This window comes from Eptatretus burgeri, chromosome 1, assembly GCF_056783735.1.
Source record: "Eptatretus burgeri isolate ZD-2024b chromosome 1, Ebu_testis_v1, whole genome shotgun sequence".
NCBI lineage: Eukaryota > Metazoa > Chordata > Myxini > Myxiniformes > Myxinidae > Eptatretus > Eptatretus burgeri.
Window position 1 is genome coordinate 57,419,479 of NC_140961.1, and position 7,484 is coordinate 57,426,962.

At 41.9% G+C, this 7,484-nt stretch overlaps 1 long non-coding RNA gene across 2 annotated transcripts in view; it reads left to right on the top strand.

The window, feature by feature from the left end:
- Positions 1 to 2,478: 2,478 nt before the first annotated feature.
- The window catches only part of LOC147034548 (uncharacterized), a 62,135-nt gene continuing 57,129 nt past the window's right edge, over positions 2,479 to 7,484 (top strand). For both annotated transcript variants that reach the window (XR_015060146.1, XR_015060138.1), the window contains exon 1: positions 2,479 to 2,555. This is a non-coding gene — a long non-coding RNA (uncharacterized LOC147034548). The remainder of the gene's footprint in view (positions 2,556 to 7,484) is intronic.

Consider the following 7,484-nt stretch of genomic DNA (forward strand, 5'->3'; position numbering starts at 1 on the left):
AAAGTTGCAAAAGAGTTTGTCCTTGTCCTGAAACTAAAGGTTGTCCTGTGAGGAGCAGAAAGCCCATCGTGTAGACGAGGACAGTGTGGAAAGCCCAGAACATGGTTTGGTTCGTGGGGAGCTGTTGGTCACAGTGGCCCAACAGAAATGGTTTTGCTTGCAACTGGAAGATCTGGGATGCCAGAGAGCACTCACCTACTGGGTTTGGGCACCTGAGTGATGTGGTTGCGGGTCCCATTGCGCCACATCACCATTGCCCATCTTCCCCATCCTCTAGTATATCTGTGCTTGCACTGCCCCATCGGGCTGTGTGAGGTGAGGAAGAATAGAAAAGACCCTACTTTTCTTTTCTCCAGACTTTACTTTTCTTTTCTTTTCAAGTTCTTCTTGTTGTCTTCTTCTCCACTTGGTGAATGATGGCCAAGTATCTTGTGTAAGTATGATTGTGAAAGGAAGAATACTGCACATGTTATGGTGAAATCTGCTCTATGTTCCTTTTGCTTTCTTTCTTATAAATACTCGCTTTTAAATGATTGCTTATGACTGTGAATAAATTAATGTTGGTTGTTATTTCTTATCTGTCTTGGTTGTCTTTTCCTTTATTGGTTCGACACAGTGTACAAGTACGGTTCGACAGGAAGTTGTACCCCACCTGATTTGCTCTATTATCCTGTGCTGCATCTACATGTATATGTTCCGCTCAGCAGATCACCAGGTGTGGCGCAGAGGATTTGGTCTCTAGTTAGGTTGCTGTGCCAATAGAAAGGTATAGGGGAAACTTCAAAGGGTAACTGTATTCGGCTGGTAGTCTAAATCAAGCAGCTACCTCTGTGTAAGAACGACAACCTGTTGTAACTTTATTGGTTGTGAAAGACTTTTTCCATTATTTAAGTGGTTAAACTATGTGGCACTCAAAATGAATTTCACATTTACTTTTAGATCTTTTATTTTTGGGTTCCCAAGAAAATGTCAGCATGACAAAAAATATGAACTGCTGTGTCTTTTTCGTGACAGCTAAACTTGCTACATACCTGTTCAGGAAGGAGAATAAGAATAGTAAACCCTTACTTCAGTGCGTTTTTCAGTGTGCTTGCATCTGCAAGATTAAAACGTTACTGTAATTGTCTGTACTTGTCCCAGACCATGGCTGTACTTGTTACAATGATTTTGTGGGAAAATGGTGTTTGGAAGGTGTCTGTGAAGTTCATCAAAATGAATTATTATTACAATATCATTTATTCAAGAATCAAAATTGTCTATACTTTTTGGTATTGTTTTATTGTTGTGAAAATGAACTGTTTACTTGCTCCTCTTGTTTTCCTCATTTTCATATTTTTGTCCTGTTCTATTGGCATTGTTGAATTACAAAATGTAAATGCATATGCAATTTTATGTTTTTCTAATAAAAGAACCTCAAAAGTCAAAGTCTGTCTTTGTCTCTTTCTGTCTCTCTCCCTCAGCAGTTCATTCCTTAATGCCTCACAATGTCCTTTCCAACACCATGATTCACATATACATATGTTTGCGGAGGCAATCACTATAAAACAGCTTATCTTCTTCACTTGGAAGGCAAATGCTATGCATTGGAGCCCATAGTCCCTCTTCATTTTTTTTTGTTTTTTCCACTTATTGTGGTGGCATGATTTCATGCTTTCAACTGGCTATGAAAAACGGTGCATCACCACTGCTACCGGGTATACAGGCAACGCTGATGCAATTCCCCTGTTACCAGTTCACTGGTACTCATTTTGCCAACCTGGGAAGGATGACAGGCTGAGTCAACCCCACCTGGTGTTAATTCATCGACCGACAGGGCTCTAACTTAGGACCCTAAGATCCCAAGCCCAATACGCAGCCACTAAGCCAACACCAGGCTTCGATTGTCTTCTTCATAGGAAGTAGCATTAGGTGCCTGTCTTAGTTATTCCAGAGCTCAGCATCCAGAGGGACCTTCCCAAAGAAAGTTTGAAGAAATACAAACTTCTTAAGCATCTCACCATGTTCCAAAGCCCCATGGAAGCTTGTCCAATATGTCACCACTGGATACTCCTTTTCTGTCAATTCACTGTCAAAGGAGGGAGCCAAGTTCAGTTTTGTTTTTGCAAAAGCAGAGTGCATCAAAACTTTGTTGCAGAAAAAGCCAAGCTCCACAATATCTAATTTCCTGTCCCACTCTACCCTGAAAATAGGCTATTCCACACAGAATGTGAGCATCTCTCCCATTAAAGTAGAAAACTTCCTGGCAACTTTGACACCACAGATTTGGACCCAATGGTAATCACACTTTAACATTCGCTCTTCTGCAAGTACTTCTTCAATTGTTTCACCTGCCTTCATCATGAAACGTTTCCAATGTTGTTGTTGTGGTTTATTTTGCTTTTATATGTGTATAATAAAATGGTATTTCAAAATATACACTGCATGTACGTGGCCTAGTCTGCCAAAATATATATTGTGTTTGTGGGTCTTTGATTTGCAGCATGGACAAGTTGAGCCCCAACGATGACTCAGAAGAAAAGGCAGAAGAGAAGGTGGAAGTAGAAACCAGAGAAAAGGTAAAGAAGTTGTGGTGAAGTGTGGCCAAGATGGCTTCTGGATCTTTCACTGTTTGTGGTATTTTATTCAAGTGATGTTGCTGAAATCTGTTGGGATTGTGAAAGGAATGGATAACACTGTGTGCATTCTTTATGGGATCAATGGGAGAAGTCCCAGGCTTGGAGTACCCAGTCATGGTTTGTGGCAATCGATTTGGAAGACATCATAGTGGCAGTACCCCCTTCATACATTGACTCGTATTCCACCATGTTTGTGCCTTGCGAGTGGAATAACTCTACGTCACCTGGAAAGCACCAATCTTTAATATCAGTCAGTCAGTCGTTGTTTAGAAAGAGCTTTATATATTAGATAAGATAAATAGATCTAAAGAGAACGCACAAGCAAGGAGGAAGAAGAGGAGGTTCAGGAGCGTCCGGAGCAAAAAAGAAAAGCAGGTTGCGAGTATCTTGTTTGGAGTGGACATTCTGAGAGAGCACTTACAGAGGAGTAAGATGCAGACGAAGCTGAGAGGCGCTTTAAAAATCGGAGTGGCACTTGGGAAAGCAGCCGAGCATGCTCAAGGTTGACAAAAAAACTTTTTTCGTGAATACCAAACCATTTCTGCTGGGACTCATTGGAGAAAACGCCATAGATGTATTCCATTACCAATCAGCTTGTAGAGTTCTTGCCAAGAGGCTTAAGCACTCAAGCAAGCACTCCAATGAAATGGTTGAGAAGGAACAGCTGACTTGGCAAGTGATAGCAAGCTGATTGTTAATGGAACACACCCATGTGATAAGGTTATTATACACGTTAGCATGGCATTTGTCCAAGGATAAAAAACCCCTTGGGGAGGGGGAATATTACAAGTATTAATATTGTTTTGTAATAACATTCATATGATGCTCTTATCATTAGTATTGTTATTACTTTTGTTGTAATAATCAGTCGTGGAAAACGCCACGATTAGCTATCTTCACACATATATATCTTTAAATGGATTTTGCCCAAGACGGAAAACCCTCAAGGGGATGGGGGCAAATGAAGTCGCTACAACATCCACCATATGACCCTGAGTCCTTCTGTCGAGTTTGGTTGAGATTGGATTGGATAAGTAACGACCGAATGTATAGCAGTCGGACATACAGACACCAAATAAAACACTGGTATAAACATTTCTCACAAATTTTGATGGCTTTACATGGTCAATAATGATTTTATGTTTTGCCACTACAATCATAACTTGATGCCTCAAAAATGGTAATCCACAGCTTTAGGAAGACAGCAAAATAAATTCATCAGTGATCAATTAATTATTAATGTCATTGGAGCTGCAGATGTAAGATTTCAGAAATCCCAGCTTGTCTCAGCTAAACATAGGGTATATAATAACTACCCCAAAAAGGAGAAAGTTCTGACATTTGTAGGCGAAAAAAAGAATTGAACATACAGGTAATTTACTTTTTCTTGCCATGAAATATTCATAACCCTGTAATTTGAAATTTTATTTTGCTTGTTATGAGCATGTTTTTTCAGCTTTCCAATTTTCTTTGTTTTCAACCCTCAGTGATTGTTGAACCTGAAGTTTTGTGATGCAGGGAAAAATATACAAATGCAGCAGTAAACTTTCTCTAATCAACTAAAACCAACAAAAATGTTAGTGTGTGCACAGTGCTGCAGATTTTAATTTTGTCTATAAGTTAAGATATTTTCTTGATTAATTTTTTAAAACATGTACGTTGGTTTGTTGCAGTCATTATAATGAGCAAATTAATGCCTTATCCATTAGGAAAACTGCAATTTCTCTGGAACAATATTACTTCCCCAACAAGTACAAAATTTACTTTATCTGAGACATTAAAATGACTCGCTCAGCATATCTATCTCTCTAAGGAGAAGTGAATTATTGCAGAAATTTTTCTGTAAGGCTCACTTGGCTGTTCCTGGATGGGTTTCAGGGATGTGGAGTAGCACTTGAAACCCGAATCCAATCCAGGTTTCTCCTGATGACTCCATCTTTGCTCTTTACTTCTTCTGGTTCCTTCTTGGTCTTCCATTTGACTTTGTATATAAACGTGTCATTATCTTGACATGGACATTTTTATTCAGGAAAAATATAAGTACAGAGTAGTTGATGAAAATAGTCTATTTCACAAGATGTTGATCTGTTACACATCCATACTTGTCCCAATGATGTGTAGAACCTGCACTGGATGTCATTTGGGTAGAAATCCATATGAAGGGCACACAGCTGTTACAGAACAAGTGCTTTGACATCTTCATTGTTCATAAATTTATAACCAGCAGACGTTCCTTGAGCACATTAAAGAGATTAAAATCATAAGTTGACAAGCTTCGACTAAGCTGGGGGATGATTTGGAACATCTCATCACTTCTCCCAAAGAATTATATCGGTCACATTTGTCATTTAAGAATGAGCATTATGATGAAGTAAAGTAACAAACTGAGGCAACATATCTAGCCATTGTCTACGTATTGCATAACAAGTCGCTGTAGTACTGGGTATTGATGTTTTTTCCACATTCAATAAATTACATGATTAAAATAAGTTCCCAAAACACTATTTTTAGAAATTTTCAGGCTGACAGCTGAACCTCAATTTTTTTTTATTGGACGAGAACACAAATGTCTCCAATCCATGCTGGCTTAATTTAGATCTTGGCATGAATTGATGTAACCAGACCTCATCAAAAATCAAAATCGCCTTCAAGAAATCATCTCCCTCCAACTTGTGATTACACACACATACTGAACATACTTCTCCCAATTCAGTCATCAATCAGACCTTCTCGTGAAGGTCAGGTCAGGAATGGGAGCATGCACCGGAGCAGCGTGTCGCTGCGTACACTTTCCACTGGTACACGGTCTCCGTCTGGCAATCCCCCAGACAGATGCCTGGCCCATTTCCATTTCGTTGAGATGCCGATTCACCTGATGTAACCACGAGGCAAGTGGGCTGTCCATTGGCCTCCTCCAATAAATAGGCTCCCTCACTAAGAGAATCTGATGAGCAGGATCAGCGTCAGGAAAACGAGCCACATGGCCATACAGCTACAGCTGACACTCATGGACGATGCAGGTCAACAATTGTCATTTGAGTCTCTCTCATGAATCGCTCATTGGACACAAAGTCCAACCAGCGATAGCCAATGATTCTCCAAAGAGACCTGGTACCAAAGGAATTAAGTCTCCATCTCAGATCCCTTGTCAAAGACCAAGTCTCACATCCATAGAGCAAGACTAGAAGCACCAAGGACCTATAGACTCAGACTTTTGTCCTCCCGCACAGGTACCGACAACACCACACCCCATGGTCCAGTGAATCAATGACACCCCAGGACCGACCCAGACATCGATTGACCTGTGGCTCACAGCCAACAGACACATGAATATCACTGCCAAGGCAAGTGAATCTCTCCATGACCTCAATGTCCTCACCACTAACAGGTAAAGACAAGATAGCAGCATCCAAGATGTCATTGAAAGCCTGGATCTTAGTTTTTATCCAGGAAACCCACAATCCCACCGGCTCCGACAACTCATTCAGTGCCTCGAGGGCCCTCAAAATGATATCCACAATATTTGCAAAGACGACTGCATCATCTGTGAAATCAAGATCAGAGATCTTCCCAAACAATGCACTGCAGCTTGATCACTCTGACATCCTCCCCAGAATCAAGTCGATACAAGCACTGAAAAGTGTGGGGGCCAGGAAGCACCCATGATGAACTGCAGGAACAACTGGAAATAAGTTGAAGATGGTACCACCACAACTCACAGAACTCTGTGTCAGAGTATAGTTCAGACATCAGATTGATCAATTTTGATGGCACCCCATGGAGACCAATAATACTCCAGAGGGCATCCCAATTCCACTGAATCAAACACTTTGCAGAGATCAACATAGGCTGCAAGCAGCCCCTGCTGAACTCTTGTCTGCATTCAGTGAAGACCCAAAGAGCAAGGATACGGTCAAACATTGACCTCTTTGGTGTAAAACCTGACTGCTCTGGGCACTCATGCTCAAGCAGATGGTGGCAAACCCTATCAAGAATTATCCGAGCAAAGTCCTTGCCCAGCACCGAGAGTAGTGTCACCCCTCGGTAGTTATTGCACTCCTGGCGATCAACCTTCCCTTTCCAGAGAGGGACAACAAGGTCCCTCTTCCAGTCAGTTGGGATGATACCTGTGTTCCAGGCAGAGCACAGAATGATATGCAATGACATGAGTTCAGCATTTCCCCCAGCCTTGAGAAGTTCAGCATGGATGCCACAGATCACAGGAGCTTTACCCCATTTCAACCGGTTCACCACCGCCCTTGTTTCCACAAACGAAGGTGGACCACAGTTGATTGGAGGGTTAGCAACAGGGATTGTAACATGACTGACGTCCAACTCGACAGCTGGTGGATCAGCCTGGTTACAACCGCTCAAAGTAACCAGACGAGTGGGCCTTCACTTCGGACTCCTCTGTGAAGAGCCCACCACATTCTGCTCTACTGCTCTAACTGTAGTACACCGAGGGATGGGCTTAGACGAACGCAATGCATGAATTCCCCTCTAAGCAGGACGAGAATCACTTGACCACAGGTGATGCTCTACCCCCTCACAGATTCCTTGCACATAGGCCTCCTTGTCCACACTTAGTGCACTACAGTTTTATGCCTCAACTCCCTGAACAGCTCAGCTCTGCCATTCAGCCTGGCCCTGCGACTCCGGGCAATTGTATCCAGTGTCCCTTAAGAGACAAAATTCTTCTTTGCTCTCCGGTGAGTTCCAAAACATCTACTGGTGGAGGAGTTGCTCTCTTCATCAAATAATCTATTACTCGCACTCCATCCACTGCTGTCACTCCCCCACATGCCCAGGAATACCTCTGTCTAACAAATCGTCTCTTTTCTCTCTCTTTTCTCTCTCTTTTCTCTCTCT